This window comes from Musca autumnalis, unplaced genomic scaffold (genome assembly GCF_047663935.1).
Source record: "Musca autumnalis isolate F117 unplaced genomic scaffold, ASM4766393v1 scaffold_30, whole genome shotgun sequence".
In the NCBI taxonomy this organism is placed as follows: Eukaryota; Metazoa; Arthropoda; class Insecta; order Diptera; family Muscidae; genus Musca; species Musca autumnalis.
Genome location: NW_027411867.1, coordinates 361,098 through 383,922, shown reverse-complemented (window position 1 = coordinate 383,922; position 22,825 = coordinate 361,098).

The window sequence follows — 22,825 nt, the reverse complement described above, 5'->3', positions numbered from 1 at the left end:
CTACTATTCATAAATGCCATCCTTGTATCTTATACAAGCGAAAATGCCAAAAACAGTTAATGGCAGCTTTACCACCAGAAAGGTGCAGTTATTCTCGACCATTCACACACACAGGTCTAGACTTTGCCGGGCCATTTGAAATAAAAAGCTATGCCAGCCGACGCTGTAGAGTAACTAAAGGATATACTTGCGTTTTCGTCTGCTTTTCCACTAAAGCAATCCACCTCGAGGACACTTCCGATTTGTCTACACCGGCTTTCCTAGCAGCTTTCAGCCGCTTCGTTTCCAGACGGGGCTGTCCTCTTCACTTGCATTCCGACAACGGAACCACATTCGTTGGGGCCTCCCGTATCCTCGCAAAAGAATTTATCCAATCCTCTCACAAAGCTCTCACCTCCACATACTCCCATCAAAACATCTCCTGGCACTTTATTCCTCCGGGCGCTCCTCACATGGGAGGTTTATGGGAGGCGGGGGTGAAAAGTTTCAAACAACACTTCAAGAAAACAGCAGGATCACACAAATATACGTTCGAGGAATTCCAAACTTTATTATCAAAAATAGAAGCTTGCCTAAATTCCAGGCCACTATCTCCAATATCTCCTAGCCCATCAGACCTCGTTGCACTGATACCTGGTCATTTTTTGATTGGTACAGCTACCCTGACACCCATAGAACCGGAAATCGAAGAGGAAAGCGTTTCCATACGAAATCGCTGGCGGAGACTAAAAGCCATTCACCAACAATTTTGCATCCGCTGGAAAAATGAATATTTAAGGGAACTGCAGAAACGACACAAATGGAAAACACCTGAAATCAATGTCGCGGAAGACATGCTTGTAGTAATCCGCGATGAAAGCCTCCCCCCAAATAGTTGGCGCCTAGGGAGAGTGACGAAAGTATATCAGGGTGTCGACCATCGGGTACGAGTAGCAGATGTCCTCACACAAAGAGGAACAATAACGCGACCAATTACCAAATTAGTCATCCTCTCCGAAAACATATCCTAAAAAACCTCTACATTCTGCTTTCCATTATGATTTTCCTTTATTTTTTTCAGACATACCATTGCTCTCTTTCCCTTATCCATTCCCAATTTCTAACCCTCTCCTCTCTTCCAGAATATGACATCCTCCAAAGAATCGAAGTCATTATCAGCTGAAACCAAATTCGACTGCAGAGTTTGTAGACAGAAGCATGCACTAAAGTCTTGTCGTCGCTTCCTCAGTTATAACACGATTGATCGTATGCATGCCGTAAGAAAGTACGGATACTGTATAAATTGTCTTGCGCATACGCACTCACAACGAAAATGCTTCACTACGACTGGCTGTAGGTACTGCGGGAAACCTCATCATACCCTCCTCCATATGCATTCTAGATTAAAGAAATCGTCAAGTGGGTCGCACGGGAGGACTCCGACGCCATTAAATGATAGGTCTTCACTGCCAAGTAGGAAATCTAGTCGAGAAACCCGTTCTGCTCCCAAAGAAACCGATCCCGGTCGCGAAATAGCATCGGCATCCAATGATAAAAATCGCATTTCTCTCACATCCCTTCTACATCAGAATACGGCCACATTACTCCCAACCGCCTTAGTCAAGGTAGAAAACAATGGTAAGAAGCATTACGCTAGGTGCTTATTGGATTCGGCAGCCAGAATAAGCTATATCTCCCAGAAATATCTTGACAAATTGGGAGTTATGAGCTTCGAACTTGAGAAGGAAACTATATGTTATTTAACCCTGTGGTCTACAGCAGATCCGAACCAAAAAATAGACGTTACTTTGAGAGTCAACAATCGAATTGGCACCTTGACACCGAAGAAGTCACTTCCTAATGCTCTAAAAAATAGTTTTGTAAGCTTCGTTTTAGCCGATAAATATTTCAATAAATCCGCACCCATCGACATTGTCTTAGGAGTGGACGTGTACTCCAAAATAATACTTGATGGTATTTTTATAAAACCAGGACTTCCAACAGCCCAGAGCACCATTTTTGGAATTGTTCTCTACGGATCTTTCAACAATTAGCCTTAAGCCTTTTTTTTATCCGTATAAAACCAGTTTAATTTGCTGAATATACCCTAGTAAACTTAATTGTAGTATTTATGGTAACAAAACCAGAATTTGAATTACAAGAAAACATGAATTCTAAAATAAATATCATATATTATACTTAAGCTCCTAGATGATAAAATAGTATAATACCCCATATTCTTTCTTGGATATAATCTTCCCAACATGTGCCCGTCTTTTTGGCTCGTTTATCATTTGTTTTATAGCATACACTGCAAGGGGAGGCGGAATGTTTAAGCTAAAACTGTAAGCCCTAAATTTCCCCTCAAAACAGTAATTAAAATCTCCGGTTACCTTAATGTAAACACGGCAGATAAAATTCGTACTAAAATAACCAGTTGTAGTTACCAATAATAATCGGCCATGTTGAGAAGATCATTTCCTTTTTCTAAATCGATCTTGTCTTTTTCAACAACTCAAAGAATCAACACCTGTATCTATTTTGGTAAAGTAAACTACCTCAGAAGAAAATAAAGTTCATGTCCAACACTTGAAGTCAACACATTTGGTTTTACATTCTTTTTTATTTTTCTTCCTTCGTTTCTCCTAACAACCTTGCGAGCTACAAACAAACCTACTAGCATACTTAGTTTGTTTTGTTTAGGCTCTCACTTAATCTGTCTTCTTACCAGTCCAGCGGTACCCAAGCTCCAATTTGATTACACACATCAATACTTCATACAAACAGATTTGTTTGCATTTAATATTACATTTTAATTACGTTTTAATCAATTTTTGAATTTGCCGAAAAACAACATACGTCATCTGTCAATGTTAGTTGTTTAGTTTTTTACTGAATAAAGTCTCTCTTTGAATTCAACCATCAACCGAAGCACAAGGTAATCCTGTCTTTTGTTCAACGACTAGAACGACGAAACCTAAGTACAAACTACAATTCATAAGAAGTTCATAGTCAATCCTGATAATTTCGAATGAGATGATATTTCTAAAGGAAAAATACTAATAATACAAGATTAGCCATTTTTCAATTTCGTTATGAGATTATGACTGCTGCAAATATACAGTAGTTGCAGCCGACTTCTGATCTTTTCACTAAGAAATTACTTTTGAGAGCCTGGGTCAATCAACGCTCTAATTGTGAAAATTTCACCGGAATGTTCAATATCAACAAGAGCAGTACGTAATAGATTTGTTTCATTGCTATTCAAAACGTTGGCTTGAAATTGTGAATCATGCGTTTTCGGTGTTGCACAAGAATTCTCATGCAATTCCACATTATTGGAATTTTCTTCTTTAAAAAATTGAGAGATATTGGAAACATTTTTGTTTGCATTTCCTTCTTCGTAATTGCTTGGTATATTTCTCTTTTAAAGATGTAACAAGAAATTATGAGGCTTTCTTCACGAAATACATGTGTACTTAATTTTACATTGCGTTTTTAAATAAGAATTGGACAAGCAATTGTTGCATAACTTATTCTTAAAAACGAAGTCAGTGCGTTGTTGCGGATTAAATTTGCGAAAATCATGGCACACCCTTATATGGTGATCTTTTTTACGCATAGAACAACTGGGGTTAAGTTTTTCAAAAGAAGAATATGTTTGTATTTTATTTTTGCTATGATGTGTGGAGGCATTACCTCCACTCATCTTGTCTTTTGTACCTCTAATGGTTGATGTACGCTATACAATTTCGAAACGATTTCTAAGAAATTCTTCTATTTGTGACCAGCTTGGTAAATCCTTGTGGGTTTAAAGTGACTGTTCCCAAAGGGCAAGTGTCTCGTCAGGAAGTTTAGTGGAGATTAAGTAAATTAAAATGGGATCCCAAGTTTTAGTGACTATTTGAAGTGTCTTTAATGTGCTTAAGCAGTCGTTTACAGTTGAATGGATATTTTGTAGCGAGTCACTTGTTTCGTCGGCTGCTGTGGGTATGTTAAATAATACTTTGAGTTGGTTATCAATCAATACACGTTTATTTTCAAAGCGTGATTTTAATGCGTTCCATTCCAATTAGAAATTATCGTCACACAGTGGGAACCTTTTTACAATTGTTCCTGCACTGCCTTTAGTCTTACTTCTCAAGTAATACAGTTTCTGTGCTCGAGTGAGTGTGGCATGATCTATGTAGACGGCTGTGAACATGTCACGAAATGCGGGCCATTCTTCATAACCGGCATGCGATACCGAGTCATTTAGTGGAGACTATCAGTCCTGGCCATCTTTCAAAGATATGTTCACGGCCATATATATAAAAAATTCAAGTTTATCCAAAGTCCAAAAACTTTTCCATTTGAGGAAAAAGACTGAAGGTGAAGCTAATGACATCGTTAGGAAATGCCCGCTTACTAACGATGGATTCGATATCGCTTGGAAGAATTTCATTGACCGCTTTGAAAACAAACGAATGCTTGTACACAGTCAACACCGCATACTTTTTAATTTGACCCCAATCACCTCCGAGACTAGTGAAGAAATAAAAACTCTACAACGAAACATAAATGTTTGTATCTCATCTCTAGAACTTTATAAAATTGACATTTCCAATTGGTGCGCTATTTTTGTTTATATTTGTTCTACTAAATTGCCTAAGATCACACTCTCCTTGTGGGAGCAATCCATTCAAAATAAAAAGGATACATCCAAGTGGTCAGATTTAAACGCGTTCTTGTCATCCAGATACCAAACTTTAGAAACCATTGGGGAGATAAATAATCCCCAAACATCTCAAAAACTCAATACAAACAACTTTTCGGATAAAAAGGCTTCATTCAACGGTTCAAAGAGAATGAGTTCAAACCATACCAGAATCAACCCTTCAGAATGCAACCTATGTTCTAAAGAATATCATACTGTACGAAAATGTCCAAAATTTAATGAAATGAATTCGGAAGACAGAAAACCTTATATTAAAAAACAAAATTTATGTTTTAATTGTTTTGCTAGTGGTCACACTGTGAAAAATTGTAAGAGTGCCCAAAATTGTTTCACGTGCCACAAGAGACATAATACGCTTTTGCATAGTGACACTTTATTCTCTTTATCTAAACCGACAACATCCCAACCTAATGTTATCCCAAATATTCAACCGATACAGTCCACACCATCCTTTTCGAATCAAAAGTTCAAAAATAATTCTGGAGTTTCATTAGGCCCCTCCACATCTCCCAATCATGTTCATAGTTGTTTCACAACCCACGCTCAAAATGTCCTCCTAGGTACTGCAGTAATTCAAATCAACCATTTAGGGTTAAATTACATATGTCGAGCGTTAATTGATTCAGGATAGCAAGGAACCTTTATTACCGAAAAGGTCTTCAATACTTTGAAACTTCCTTTCACCTCCATTGACGCTGATATCTCAGGTCTCAACGGCGTAAGATCTGCAAGAGTACGGAAGTTGGCTCATTTTACGGTTTGTTCTCGATTTGACACTAAGACACCAATTAATACCTTCCCTCAAGCTCCATTGATCCATCTATTCTCAAAGACCTTGGTACTTTTAAGCTTGCTGATCCAAAATTATACGAGAGTTCGCGGATTGACATATTAATAGGGCCTGATATGTTCAATCAAAATACTTCTAAACAGAGTTGAGCGAAATATTTGTGGATCTCTTCTTGCGCAAGAGACCATCTTTGGGTGGGTTACTATGGGTCCTCTACATTCCGATTTCAAAATATCTTCCTTTTCTACCACCATCACAGTCCACGATGAAATTAGCTTAGAAAAACAGCTCAAGCGTTTTTGGGAGCTGGAGAATATTCCGCAAAAGTCCCATCTTTCCCAAGACGATGCCATTTGCGAAAAGCTGTATTTAGAAACAACCACCAGAGATAGTGATGGAAGATACATAGTATCACTTCCATTTAAAACGTCATTTTCAGAGCAATCTGTAAGCTTAGGCCAATCCAGAGCTAAAGTATATTCCTTATTCTTACGAAATGAAGCTCGGCTCTTGAAAAACGAAGACCAAAAACATAAATATGATTCAGTTCTTCAGGAATATATTGATCTTCAGCATATGAAACGCATTTCCATAAATCCCCCAGAAAAAGCTTCCAAATCATTATTACCTTCCCCACCACGCGGCTATTAAACCCGAAAGAACTACTACTAAATTGCGGGTAATATTTAATGCTTCCTTTCCAACCACTTCGGGTATGTCCCTAAATGATGTCCTTTATACAGGACCCAACTTCAGAACGATCTGACAATATTGTTACTGAAATGGCGTTTCTATAAATTCGTTTTCTGTGCGGATATCGAGAAGATGTATCGCCAGATCAAAGTTCGTAAAGAGGATACTTGTTACCAAAGAATTTTATTTCGAAAGAATAGATCTGAAGAAGTGCAGGATTACGAACTTCAAACCGTAACGTTCGGACTAAATGCAGCTTCTTACTTAGTAATCAGAACGTTATTGCAACTAGCAGACGATTCTGAACAAATGTTTCCACTTGCAAGTAAAATTATTCGGGAGTCAATGTATGTCGATGACGTCATTGCTGGAAGTCATGACATATCCTCAGCAATTTCATCAAGAAACCAATTAGTTTCAACAATGGACTCCGCATGTTTTCCTCTTCGTAAATGGGTCTCTAATAATCTTGAGATTTTAAAAGGTTTGCCAAAAGAAAATCTTCTTCAAGAAAATTTTCTTCATTTTGACGACAGTAGCCAGACAAAAACTTTAGGCATCGGGTGGGATGCAAAGAACGATTACTTTGTATTTCGTTCTATTCAATTCAGTAACAAATGTGTTAGTACAAAACGCGAAGTTCTGTCGGAGATTTCAAAAATATTTGATCCAGCTGGATGGCTGGCCCCAATCGTCATTATCACTAAGATTCTAATGAGAAGAATTTGGCTTTCCAATGTTGGTTGGGATGATCCAATTACCACCGACTGTCTCCAGGAATGGGAGCAGTTTAAGCTATGTTTTTCAGTTATCGATTCAATCCAAATCCCAAGATGGATTTCATATTCCCCAGCGTATAATATCCAATTCCATGCATCCTGCGATGCATCGGAGAATGCATACGCTGCGGTTATTTACACTCGTGTCCAAATTGATAATCATTTTATCTGTACCCAACTCCTAACGTCAAAATCTAGAGTAGCTCCAGTGAACACTCTATCAATCCCAAGGCTCGAATTGTGTGGTGCCACACTCTTAGCCGATTTAGTTGAGTCAGTTATTCCAAACCTCAATATGTCAAAATATGAACTGTACAAGTGGACTGATTCAACCATTGTTTTATCTTGGCTGAGAAAACCTTCGTGTTTTTGGAAAGTGTTTGTGGTGTCGACAATTGTTGGTGTCGACAATTGGTTTCATGTAGACTCCGACTCCAATTCCGCTGACTTAGTCAGTCGCGGAGTTTACCCACAAGATCTAATCGACAACAATTTATGGTTTAATGGGCCTTCATGGTTAAAATCACCCCCAGACTTATGGCCAAAAAGTTTAGACATTGTAATGAGTACTGATTTAGAGAAAAAATCCATTGCTGTCAACGTTGCATTGCTGCCTGATGACAATGATGTCTTGGAACGATTCTCAAATTACAGTCGTGCTATCAAGGTAATATGTTATGTTTTTCGTTTCTATCATAGAACTCACCCAAGACACAAAGAGTCCTTTCATCATTTGTCTACACTTTTAACATCTACAGAGGCAATTTTCACTCAAATCGCTTAATATCTCTAACTCAAAAACGACATTTTCCAGAAATATTTAAACCAAAAATCGAAAACGAAATGATTCCGAAATCTTCATCAATTCTAAATCTTAATCCGTTTATTGACAAAAACGGTCTAATTCGCTCCCTTGGTCGACTCTCGTATTCGCCATCCTTAAAATACGATGAACGACACCCCATCATCCTCCCCTACAACTGTCAACTCAGTCGATTGTTAGTTCAATTCACTCACTTGTTATCCATACATGGTGGTAACCAGCAAGTCCTGAACCTTATTCGTATGCAATTCTGGATCCCTAGATTAAAGAACCTAATAAAAACTACTCTTCATAACTGTAAAACGTGCATTATCCATAAGAAAAATGTTCAAGAACAACTCATGGCAGCATTGCCTCCAGAAAGGACAACCCTCAATCGTCCATTTCATTCCACGGGTATAGATTTTGCAGGTCCCTTTGACCTTAAAGCATTTAGCGGTCGTGGTACCAAATTCACGAGGGGATATGCCTGCATTTTTATCTGTTTTGCAACGAAAGCTATCCATTTGGAAGCTGTATCCTCATTGACCGCATCAGCTTTTCTTGCTGCGTTCCAACGATTCATTTCCAGAAGATGATGTCCTTTAAACGTTTATTCCGATAACGGAACAAATTTCGTCGGAGCCTCTAAAACCATTGCCAGGAACTTTTTATCTGCTTCCCGTTCCGATTTTACTTCCCAATTACTCCCTCGAAATTTGTCGTGGCACTTCATTCCACCCGGAGCTCCACACATGGGTGGTCTCTGGGAAGCTGGGGTTAAGAGTTTTAAGACTCATTTCAAAAAGAAGTGCTGTTCCTTCAAATTTACATTCGAGGAATTCTCCACACTTTTATCGAAAATAGAGTCCTGAATCAATTCACGTCCGATATCGCCAATCTCTTAAGATCCTTCTGATCTAAACCCTCTTACTCCTGGTCACTTCTTGATAGGATGTCCTATCCTTTCGTTACCTGAACCTTCTGTTGAAACTAACCCTGAATCCATCATAAATCTTTGGCAACGTGTAAATGTCCTACAACACCATTTTTGGCAAAGATGGAAAATGGAATGTTTAAAGGAGCTCCATAAACGTAATAAATGGAAAAATCCTGAGAAAAATATTGATATTGATGCCATTGTCGTAATCAAAGATGAAAATTTAAGTCCTAACGAATGGAGAATAGGGCACGTTGTTCGTTTACATCCAGGTACAGATAACCACGTTCGGGTCGCAGACGTATATACACAAAAGAGAACTATCACACGTCCAGTTGTCAAACTAATTTTGCTTCCTACACAATAGTTCAGGATCAACATTTTCTTACTAAAATTATATTTCTTACAGAATGCCCCGAATCATAAAAAATCGCACATCTCCAACTAATAAGATTTTTCAACAAAAAAGGAAACTATATTCATGCAAGGTTTGCAAAATGGTTCATACACTGAAAACGTGCAAACAATTTCTAGCCATGAGTATATGTGAAAGGAAACAAACAGTTGAACGATTCAAATATTGCAGAAATTGTTTAGCCCATAAACACTCGCAGTCAACCTGTTTCAGCAAGTCTGGATGTCACATTTGTAAACGCCATCATACTCTTTTGCATGAAAATATATCCCACGCCATTGACAATAGTCCTTACCAACGAATCACGGTATTACCGACAGCCATCGTTAATGTATCCCATAAAGGAAGAACTTATGAAATTCGAACACTTATTGACACTGGTTCCACCATAAGTCGTATCGCCAAACCGTTCATCGATAAACATCAAATTGCAACCACTGTCATAGACAACTCAAATATGGCACAAATCTGTATTCGAGCTCATAGTAACAAATCTGTAAAGTTAACAGCATGTCTACGTGTAGATAACAGAATATCGATGTTAACACCAAGCAAATCTCTTCCCTCTTCGTTAAAGGATAAAATTGTCAACATTATTTTAGCGGATCCCACCTTCTACGAATGTCGTGGCATACAAATGGTTATTGGAGCAGATTTATACCCTAAAATCATACTAAGCGGAACTATGCCGGGTCTTGAAGGAATACCAATGGTACAGAACTCGATTTTTGGATGGTTGGTCTCTGGCTCATTCTCTCAATAAAGAAGACGTTTAATGTAAAATTCACTACCATTTACATATATTTTACTTTGTTCAATGGATTTGTTTGCATTTAATATTACATATCATGTTATATATCTGATAATTTTCTTTGATGGGACCCATCAAGGCGCCCCGGAACGTTAATATGAAATCAGTTCCATTATTTTTATAGCTAAATCTAGGAAAATGAAATAGAGATGTCGTTTTAATCAATTTTTGAATTTGCCGAAAAACAACATACGTCATCTGTCAATGTTAGTTGTTAAGTTTTTTACTGAATAAAGTCTCTCTTTGAATTCAACCATCAACCGAAGCACAAGGTAATCCTGTCTTTTGTTCAACGACTAGAACGACGAAACCTAAGTACAAACTACAATTCATAAGAAGTTCATAGTCAATCCTGATAATTTCGAATGAGATGATATTTCTAAAGGAAAAATACTAATAATACAAGATTAGCCATTTTTCAATTTCGTTATGAGATTATGACTGCTGCAAATATACAGTAGTTGCAGCCGACTTCTTATCTTTTCACTAAGAAATTACTTTTGAGAGCCTGGGTCAATCAACGCTCTAATTGTGAAAATTTCACCGGAATGTTCAATATCAACAAGAGCAGTACGTAATAGATTTGTTTCATTGCTATTCAAAACGTTGGCTTGAAATTGTGAATCATGCGATTTCGGTGTTGCACAAGAATTCTCATGCAATTCCACATTATTGGAATTTTCTTCTTTAAAAAATTGAGAGGTATTGGAAACATTTTTGTTTGCATTTCCTTCTTCGTAATTGTTTGGTATATTTCTCTTTTAAAGATGTAACAAGGAATGATGAGGCTTTCTTCACGAAATACATGTGTACTTAATTTTACATTGGGTTTTTAAATAAGAATTGGACAAGTAATTGTTGCATAACTTATTTTTAAAAACGAAGTCAATGCGTTGTTGCGGATTAAATTTGCGAAAATCATGGCACACCCTTATATGGTGATCTTTTTTACGCATAGAACAACTGGGTTAAGTTTTTTAAAAGAAGAATATGTTTGTATTTTATTTTTGCTATGATGTGTGGAGGCATTACGTCCACTCATCTCGTCTTTTGTACCTCTAATGGTTGATATACGCTATACAATTTCGAAACGATTTCTAAGAAATTCTTCTATTTGTGACCAGCTTGGTAAATCCTTGTGGGTTTAAAGTGACTGTTCCCAAAGGGCAAGTGTCTCGTCAGGAAGTTTAGTGGAGATTAAGTAAATTAAAATGGGATCCCAAGTTTTAGTGTCTTTAATGTGCTTTAGCAGTCGTTTACAGTTGAATGGATATTTTGTAGGGAGTCACTTGTTTCGTCGGCTGCTGTGGGTATGTTAAATAATACTTTGAGTTGGTTATCAATCAATACACGTTTATTTTCAAAGCGTGCTTTTAATGCGTTCCATTCCAATTCGAATTTATCGTTACACAGTGGGAACCTTTTTACAATTGTTCCTGCACTGCCTTTAGTCTTACTTCTCAAGTAATACAGTTTCTGTGCTCGAGTGAGTGTGGCATGATCTATGTAGACGGCTGTGAACATGTCACGAAATGCGGGCCATTCTTCATAACCGCCATGAAAGACCTCTGTATCACAGGTGGGTACTTTTATGAGTCATTCGGAAGAATTTTTAGACACTTGGGTTTGATGTTGTGGCAAAGAACTTCGTCTTGATGTCACGACTGGAACATTTTGAAGTCCAGAAATTCGGAGAGCATCCAAGATTTGAGCACGAGTCCCATAATAAGCTTCGGAACAAACTTCAAAATTTACCTTTGCGTTTTCTTTAAAGTCTCTTGTATTCAAGAGAGATCATACTCAGGAGAGATCATAAGATTTTCCAGGTCTTCTAATTTTATCTGAAGAACGGAATCAGTTTGATCGGTGATGTCAGTTTTTTCAAACTTACTACAAAAACTGATTGCATGATCGCAATCGAAAAGAAAGGTTTGGTGTTTCAGAGATAGGTTTGTGACTGAAGTAGATGCATTTGAGCCTTGAGCAGATGTCGAATCATTTTCTTCAGATTGATCCAAATGGTATGAATTTATTTAGGAATGTGGACTGTATATCTCCTAATACGGATTCCACTTCAAGAGAAGATTAAAAAGCACCAAAACTGGTCTCCGTCGAATAAAATTCCTTAATATATTTGGAGACAACTCCAAGATTGCCAATTAAAAGTCACCAAAAGATATTCAAATTCAGGTCGAATTATTGGAGCTTTTAAAGAGCTTACCCGGTTGTGCAAAATGGACGAGTCTTACTTTGGTTACAAAACAGGAAATTTAAGTTTCTATTTCGAAGAAGATGAAGATTATATCGATTTCCGAATAGCTATTGACACAATTGAATCAATTGAATCAATTGATTTTAACATCTCATCGAACACAATTACTAGCATTCGTTGTGGTGCTCACACTCTCCAACTGTGTGTAAACGATGTTCTGAAACAGTCGGCAATAAAAGACAATGTCGATAAGATACGATTCGTGGTAAAAAAAAACTTAGAAGTAAAATGATTTTAAATTTTCTAAGAAGTGAACTCTACAAAAAACCTATCATTGATTGTGCAACACGTTGGAATTTTCAACATATAAAATGATTTAAAGAATCCTGGAAATAAAGGAAATTATAAATACACTAAGCAAGGATTATCATGATTTATTTCTTGAATCTGAGAATGGTCTTTCGCAACTGAATTCTTGGGACTATTTAAACCTATTTACAATGCTACCGTTAAGTTACAAAGCGAACAATTGTGCTATAGTGAGCTATACATTATTGTTATGGATATAACATTTCAAATTGACGCTTTACCGGATAGCAATATGAAAACCCTTCTCAAGGAGTCCTTGAAGTTAAGAAAGGATAAACTTTTAGAAAATGAACTGTTTAACGCAGCTGTGTTCTTGGATCCACGAATCAAAGTATGCTTAACTTGCGAACAAAACCAAAGGGCGAAGAACTACATACTATGGTTATATAGTCCGGTCAAAATAGACATGCGTATAAGGGGGAAATAGCAAAAATTCCCACAAAGCTGAATTTTGGTGGAGAGCTAGGGTTGGTCATTAGAAGCAACGTCCTAAAAGTCCCCATCGATCCCATGTGTGCAAAACAAGTTATTCGGGGTCAAAGGTCATTTTTGGAGGCATTATTCAGTTTTTTTTAGTTTTTCTCAAAAACGGTAATACGTAGCAAAAGCCCGCTAAAGTAAAAGTTGTAGATTCAATAATTGTCTACAAGATTGGTCTTTATGATTCTTAAAAAAGACTTACCATTTTCGAGATATCTCGATTTAAAGGTCAAACAAAAAATTAGCCGCGTAAGTACATTATGAGGCGAACCGCTTAAAGTAACGACACTGTGTGTTAGATACTTCCGTAAGCTTTCACATGATATCCAGTTTGCAGTAATCGGTTCAGTAGAACCGGGTCTAACCCGGTTTTTATATTTGGCCCTTCGGGTCTAATAACCGGCGAACGGGATCCGCAACCGTTGAAAATTATACATTTCCGTAATCAGCGCAACAAACCCTACCTTTGGACAAAACGTGAAAAAAAATCGGAGAGTTTTCGTTGGGGTCGTTCCCGTTGGGCTTTCGATTACACATGTGGGTTAAATGGGTAATTTTTGCGTAAAATGACTCTAACATTGAATAACTCTACTAAACACACTCCGATTTTGTTGGATTTTTTTTTAGAAGATAGCTATAATTTCGCTCTTCAAGAAAATATATATTTTTTGGGGGGACAGACCCGATTACTTCGCTTATTTTAGCCGGTTCGTCTGAATATGTGCAAATTTCCCTTATAAATGCATAAAAATCATGTGTTTTTTAGAACAGCTGTATCTCAAGAATGGTTCCTTCTAAGAAAAAATTTATAAGGGTCAAACTTGTAGATAATTTTTCTGTCTACAATATTTACTTTAGTCACTTTCTGATTCGATCAACCGTTTTCAAAAAATAAATCCGAAAACCTAAAAACCCTTAAATTTTGACCTTTGACCCCGAATAATTTTTTTTGCACACATGGGATCGATGGGGACTTTTAGGACGTTGCTTCTAATGGCAAACCCTAGCTCTCCACCAAAATTCAGCTTTGTGGGAATTTTTGCTATTTCAATGTCTATTTTGACCGGACTATATATATACGCATGAACTCAACAGTACACAATACAAGCCACTCAATATTAGAGGAAACTCCATCACCGAGCGGACCACATGCAGCCAAATCTTTTACCGATGATCTGCAAATGATAGATCCTACCACTGAAATTCCGAGTTAATCTAATTTACACAATTTAGAAGCTGATTTTGCCACTTATGAGCGGCAATCAAGATTACCACTAAATGAAAATATAATAGCATTCTGGTACTCTCAGAAAACCATCATCAGTGAGATTGCTAATATTGTACAGGCAATACCGTCAACCCGAGTAAGCGTGGAACGCTTATTTTCTGCTATGAAATACATATTATCTGATCAGCGCAACCGCATGTCAGCAACCAATCTTGAACATATATTAATAGTAAAAGTCAATGGGGATTTCAATTATGAAAGTTGAGCTTTCTTCTGTTAAATTCTATTTTCTTTAGTATTATATATAATCTGTTACATATTTTATCACATGTTAATCTTTTATATATTCGTTAATTTTTTATAAAATAAATAAATGGTTTCATATTTTATTTATACGATATTCACTCTTATTTTTATGCTTGTATTTTTCCTCATGCCATTCATATTTAATATTTCTTTATAAACATCAGTCATGTGTACGCAACCTCTTCATAAACATCACTCAGGTGTACGCAACCTCCATTTCGGTTGGGTACGTGGTTGTTACTTTACAATGGTGGTTGCGTACCAAACATGTACGCTACGATTATCGTTGGGTACATGTACACAAACGCTAAAATTTTTTTAATGTTTGTGTACATGTACGGTACCATATCGTAGTGTAACTTTTCATGCTAGGTACGCTACAAAACGTTACTGTACGGTACCTTAATGTATGTTTTCAAACGCTGCTAATGGGAACTGCTATAGTGAATCTTCTTCATAATGTATACAGTTCGGGCTCTGATCGATCCAGCATCAGAGGGTTCTTTTATCTCAGACATCATACGAAAACGGTTAAATTGGCCTACCTGCTCTGCTCTAGCTCGTATTTCAGGAGTAACGGGAACGGTATCAGCTAATACTCAGAAGAGTTGTTCTCTGCAATTCGGTTCAAGAATCAATTATTCTTTGGTACTTCAAACAGAAGCATTTATTCTCCCTCGGATATCGGATGATCTTCCATCTTTCTCAATAGATCCCGATATAACACATCGTTTACCAAACATTCGGTTAGCTGATCCACACTTTTTTGATAGTAGACCCGTAGATCTGTTGATTGGATCTAATTTATACCCAAAAATTCTTCTAGACGGAATTCACCAAAATATACTCGGTTCACGTCTTGCACAAAATACGGTATTCGGATGAATCCTAACTGGTCCAATGTCCTCTTCTCCCCATCATTCGAATTAATTACGTTTAAACGACTGCCCCACCAGACAACCAAAAACCGCGAATACTTTATTATTCTCACCAGGATGTATTTCCTATCGGTTTCACTCCGTCTTTCCTATTGGTTTCTCCTCGTTAACATAAGATTTGTTTTCATTTTCGAATTTTTTTTTTTTTTTGGTACGTAACGGCTATCGCCTTATTACAGTCCAGAATTAAAAAAAAATGGAAAATTCGAAATCGGCTATCAAGGTAATATGTTATGTTTTTCGTTTCAATCATAGAACTCACCCAAGACACAAAGAGTCCTTTCGTCATTCGTCTACACTTTTAACATCTACAGAGGCAATTTTCACTCGAAATCGCTTAATATCTCTAACTCAAAAACGACATTTTCCAGAAATATTTAAAGCAAAAATCGAAAACGAAATGATTCCGAAATCTTCATCAATTCTAAATCTTAATCCGTTTATTGACAAAAACGGTCTAATTCGCTCCCTTGGTCGACTCTCGTATTCGCCATCCTTAAAATACGATGAACGACACCCCATCATCCTCCCCTACAACTGTCAACTCAGTCGATTGTTAGTTCAATTCACTCACTTGTTATCCATACATGGTGGTAACCAGCAAGTCCTGAACCTTATTCGTATGCAATTCTGGATCCCTAGATTAAAGAACCTAATAAAAACTACTCTTCATAACTGTAAAACGTGCATTATCCATAAGAAAAAGGTTCAAGAACAACTCATGGCAGCATTGCCTCCAGAAAGGACAACCCTCAATCGTCCATTTCATTCCACGGGTATAGATTTTGCAGGCCCCTTTGACCTTAAAGCATTTAGCGGTCGTGGTACCAAATTCACGAGGGGATATGCCTGCATTTTTATCTGTTTTGCAACGAAAGCTATCCATTTGGAAGCTGTATCCTCATTGACCGCATCAGCTTTTCTTGCTGCGTTCCAACGATTCATTTCCAGAAGAGGATGTCCTTTAAACGTTTATTCCGATAACGGAACAAATTTCGTCGGAGCCTCTAAAACCATTGCCAAGAACTTTTTATCTGCTTCCCGTTCCGATACTACTTCCCAATGACTCCCTCGAAATTTGTCGTGGCACTTCATTCCACCCGGAGCTCCACACATGGGTGGTCTCTGGGAAGCTGGGGTTAAGAGTTTTAAGACTCATTTCAAAAAGAAGTGCGGTTCCTTCAAATTTACATTCGAGGAATTCTCCACACTTTTATCGAAAATAGAGTCCTGCCTCAATTCACGTCCGATATCGCCAATCTCTGAAGATCCTTCTGATCTAAACCCTCTTACTCCTGGTCACTTATTGATAGGATGTCCTATCCTTTCGTTACCTGAACCTTCTGTTGAAACTAACCCTGAATCCATCATAAATAGTTGGCAACGTGTAAATGTCCTACAACACCATTTTTGGCAAAGATGGAAAATGGAATGTTTAAAGGAGCTCCATAAACGTAATAAATGGAAAAATCCTGAGAAAAATATTGATATTGATTCCATTGTCGTAATCAAAGATGAAAATTTAAGTCCTAACGAATGGAGAATAGGGCGCGTTGTTCGTTTACATCCAGGTACAGATAACCACGTTCGGGTCGCAGACGTATATACACAAAAGGGAACTATCACACGTCCAGTTGTCAAACTAATTTTGCTTCCTACACAATAGTTCAGGATCAACATTTTCTTACTAAAATTATATTTCTTACAGAATGCCACGAATCATAAAAAATCGCACATCTCCAACTAATAAGATTTTTCAACAAAAAAGGAAAGCATTGTGGCGTTTTCTTTTTATTGGGATAGCGTTTGCAATTTTGTTTTTTCAAAATAGTCTGGCTTAATCCCATTGTTGTTGTTTTAATATTTTAAAACAACTATTTTATTAGTGGAAAAGATTTGGCATTGTTCGCGTTTGTTGTTTTAAAATATTAAAACAACAACGCCACAATGCTTCAAATTGAAGACACTGGCACGACGTGTGTTGTTTTTGCTGTAAAGCAGACCAACCAAATTTTGGTGTGTGCATTCGTCAAAATTCGACGACACATACAAGTGGAAGAGGTTTGAATTGTTTCCCAGACACTTTCGTCGGAGCTGTATGAGGTTGCCAAGGAAAAACTTCTCATTGAACTTTTTTCTTTGCTTACCTTTATACTTCGAGCTGACGATTGATGTTTGGGTATAAAAAGTTTCTTTTTGAAGAAGTTATTGAAAAATAACTTCGGTGGAGAATATCCACAAACAAGAAACAAGGGAACTGATGAGATCCAGTGGCGTGGATCGAAACTATAGTTTTCCCTGCCTTACCCCTTGGCGAACAATGCCAAATCTTTTCCACTAATAAAATAGTTGTTTTAAAATATTAAAACAACAACAATGGGATTAAGCCAGACTATTTTGAAAAAACAAAAAACAAAAAAGGAAACTATATTCATGCAAGGTTTGCAAAATGGTTCATACACTGAAAACGTGCAAACAATTTCTAGCCATGAGTATAGGTGAAAGGAAACAAACAGTTGAACGATTCAAATATTGCAGAAATTGTTTAGCCCATAAACACTCGCAGTCAACCTGTTTCAGCAAGTCTGGATGTCATATTTGTAAACGTCGCCATCATACTCTTTTGCATGAAAATATATCCCACGCCATTGACAATAGTCCTTACCAACGAATCACGGTATTACCGACAGCCATTGTTAATGTATCCCATAAAGGAAGAACTTATGAAATTCGAACACTTATTGACACTGGTTCCACCATAAGTCGTATCGCCAAATCGTTCATCGATAAACATCAAATTGCAACCACGGTCATAGACAACTCAAATATGGCACAAATCTGTATTCGAGCTCATAGTAACAAATCTGTAAAGTTAACAGCATGTCTACGTGTAGATAACAGAATATCGATGTTAACACCAAGCAAATCTCTTCCCTCTTCGTTAAAGGATAAATTTGTCAACATTATTTTAGCGGATCCCACCTTCTACGAATATCTTGGCATACAAATGGTTATTGGAGCAGATTTATACCCTAAAATCATACTAAGCGGAACTATGCCGGGTCTTGAAGGAATACCAATGGTACAGAACTCGATTTTTGGATGGTTGGTCTCTGGCTCATTCTCTCAATAAAGAATACGTTTAATGTAAAATTCACTACTATTTACATATATTTTACTTTGTTCAATGGATTTGTTTGCATTTAATATTACATATCATGTTATATATCTGATAATTTTCTTTGATGGGACCCATCAAGGCGCCCCGGAATGTTAATATGAAATCAGTTCCATTATTTTTATAGCTAAATCTAGGAAAATGAAATAGAGATGTCGTTTTAATCAATTTTTGAATTTGCCGAAAAACAACATACGTCATCTGTCAATGTTAGTTGTTAAGTTTTTTACTGAATAAAGTCTCTCTTTGAATTCAACCATCAACCGAAGCACAAGGTAATCCTGTCTTTTGTTCAACGACTAGAACGACGAAACCTAAGTACAAACTACAATTCATAAGAAGTTCATAGTCAATCCTGATAATTTCGAATGAGATGATATTTCTAAAGGAAAAATACTAATAATACAAGATTAGCCATTTTTCAATTTCGTTATGAGATTATGACTGCTGCAAATATACAGTAGTTGCAGCCGACTTCTTATCTTTTCACTAAGAAATTACTTTTGAGAGCCTGGGTCAATCAACGCTCTAATTGTGAAAATTTCACCGGAATGTTCAATATCAACAAGAGCAGTACGTAATAGATTTGTTTCATTGCTATTCAAAACGTTGGCTTGAAATTGTGAATCATGCGTTTTCGGTGTTGCACAAGAATTCTCATGCAATTCCACATTATTAGAATTTTCTTCTTTAAAAAATTGAGAGGTATTGGAAACATTTTTGTTTGCATTTCCTTCTTCGTAATTGTTTGGTATATTTCTCTTTTAAAAATGTAACAAGGAATGATGAGGCTTTCTTCACGAAATACATGTGTACTTAATTTTACATTGGGTTTTTAAATAAGAATTGGACAAGTAATTGTTGCATAACTTATTTTTAAAAACGAAGTCAATGCGTTGTTGCGGATTAAATTTGCGAAAATCATGGCACACCCTTATATGGTGATCTTTTTTACGCATAGAACAACTGGGTTAAGTTTTTTAAAAGAAGAATATGTTTGTATTTTATTTTTGCTATGATGTGTGGAGGCATTACGTCCACTCATCTCGTCTTTTGTACCTCTAATGGTTGATATACGCTATACAATTTCGAAACGATTTCTAAGAAATTCTTCTATTTGTGACCAGCTTGGTAAATCCTTGTGGGTTTAAAGTGACTGTTCCCAAAGGGCAAGTATCTCGTCAGGAAGTTTAGTGGAGATTAAGTAAATTAAAATGGGATCCCAAGTTTTAGTGTCTATTTGAAGTGTCTTTAATGTGCTTTAGCAGTCGTTTACAGTTGAATGGATATTTTGTAGGGAGTCACTTGTTTCGTCGGCTGCTGTGTGTATGTTAAATAATACTTTGAGTTGGTTATCAATCAATACACGTTTATTTTCAAAGCGTGCTTTTAATGCGTTCCATTCCAATTCGAAATTATCGTTACACAGTGGGAACCTTTTTACAATTGTTTCTGCACTGCCATTAGTCTTACTTCTCAAGTAATACAGTTTCTGTACTCGAGTGAGTGTGGCATGATCTATGTAGACGGCTGTGAACATGTCGCGAAATGCGGGCCATTCTTCATAACCGCCATGAAAGACCTCTGTATCACAGTTGGGTACTTGTATGAGACATTCGGAAGAATTTTGAGACACTTGGGTTTGATGTTGTGGCAAAGAACTTCGTCTTGATGTCACGACTGGAACATTTTGAAGTCCAGAAATTCGGAGAGCATCCAAGATTTGAGCACGAGTCCCATAATAAGCTTCGGAACAAACTTCAAAATTTACCTTTGCGTTTTCTTTAAAGTTTCTCGTATTCAAGAGAGATCATAAGATTTTCCAGGTCTTCTAATTTTATCTGAAGAACGGAATCAGTTTGATCGGTGATGTCAGTTTTTTCAAACTTACTACAAAAACTGATTGCATGATCGCAATCGAAAAGAAAGGTTTGGTGTTTCAGAGATGGTTTTGTGACTGAAGTAGATGCATTTGAGCCTTGAGCAGATGTCGAATCATTTTCTTCAGATTGATCCAAATGGTATGAATTTATTTAGGAATGTGGACTGTATATCTCCTAATACGGACTCCACTTCAAGAGAAGATTAAAAAGCACAAAAACTAGTCTCCGTCGAATAAAATTCCTTAATATCTTTGGAGACAACTCCAAGTGTTGAAGCGAGTTCAACAGCTAGTTTAAGATTACACATGAATTACTGAATTACTACTTTGAATTACTATTTTTAATTACTATCTAAGTACTTATTAACGATCTGGTAGCCTTTTCTCAATAAAGCTTTTACTCAATTTAAAAGGCTACCATTTCACTTGCTGAATTCCATTCGTTTCTCTTAAGTTAAAAAGAAGAAAATGCCTACTATGGCTCTAGCATTACTTTCTTAACTTACTTGTACTTTAACCGCCTTACTAAGCAGAACACACACAATTACAAATAAAGAATTCCCTTGTGCTCAGCCGCATTACATTAGAAGAAATCTACCGTCTTATCATTTTCCGCAATTACAACCTGAGGGGGTTGACACCGCAGACATCGTTCTAACCCGCTAATACAGTCCACTACTGGTCAACACCCCCGGTCTTGTACATGGTCCACTCGAGCCGTGAAAGAAGTGAAGGAAGATTTTTTTGAATTAGATCCGCCGCTAAATACATAGTACCTTTGGAAACTAATTCTCGATGGACATGGATAAGATGTATGTAATACCCCGTTTATATATAACCGGATTTAACAAACCGACTGGGTTTTAAATGTCAATTCCATTGCTTATATTTCAATCAAATCCTTATAAAGAAGGTTAACCCTGCAAAAAGTTCTAATATAAACAGCATATAAGATTTGTTAAACTGTGAGCAAATAGGGTTTTCTGTCTTTTTAATTTGTTGGTGAAGTTCAGTAGTTTGAATTTAAAATCTAAATTCAAACTCTTGTTTCAAGTAATCACGAAAGTCCAAGTCGTTAACAACAACCGCATTACAAATCTCTTCTTAAAGAGTACAAAGAAAAGAAATTTTCTACCCGCATATGTACATTGTACAAAAAATTTCTCGAAAAATAATAGAACTATTCTACCCGCTTACAACGCTACAAGCATCCCGCAAAAAATAGAAGACATATTCTATCCGCATATAACACAACATTATTTTACAAAAAAAAAAATTATCTGCATTACGACAAAGGTACAAAACAGCCATTAGAAGTTGTTGGTTTTGTCTTTTCTTAGCGCCATCGATAATTTCGCTACTCGTCAAATTAGGTGGTTTGATCTTTGGTGTCCGTCTTGTAGGTCGTTGCCCTTTTATGCTGCAATTTTCTCTTCACCTACAGCTGTCAACAAAAAGAAATCAAAGAATTACTCTTTGTTGTCATTAAACAACAACATTGACAATACAAACCCGAAATCAAGGAAAAGTAAAAAAAAAACCAGAGCTGCGATAATTAGCAACCACACTTTGGTCACAAAATCTCCCTAAATTTATAAAAACTTTCAATTTCTCTTTGGGTTTGTCCAATACTAATATGGGGAAAAATTTTAAATACTCTATTTTAACATTTTGCTCGCCATTGGTATTAGGACACTACAAAACGCGCCACATACTTACATGCATTCTCTTTGTCTGTAAAGAACTCAGAAGTTTGTTCGTCAAATCATCGAACCATTCTCTTTATATTTTAATATTCGTCATCAACACCATCAACTGTTTATATTTGGCGTCATTACTTGGTTCATTTCAACAAAATCTACGCTCTTAACTATAGGCAACCGTCACAACAACACGTTGTCAGGCAGCCAAACCATCTCCACTCAACTTACATAACATTGCCAACGACGACGTCGCCCAGTGGTCGAAACCACTGATCTAGCGGCGCGAAATTAATAACTTGGAAACGAATGAAGATATCTTTCTGAAATTTTGCACAAACTCAATCTGTGTCTGTGTGTAATTATGGACTAAATATGAACAACATAGGCAAATATTTTGGTACAGCCCCCATATAACGGTACCTCCTGATATTCGATATTTTGAGGACTTAAGCCACCTTTTCCTTCCAAATTAGTTGTAATTTGGTACTTAGGGTTCCTAGTGATCACTAAAACTTTCCACTAAAAATTGTGGACATAGGTCCACGTTTGGGTATAGGCCCCTTTTAAGGTACCTCCCGACTTTCAGTAGTTTGGGGATTTAAA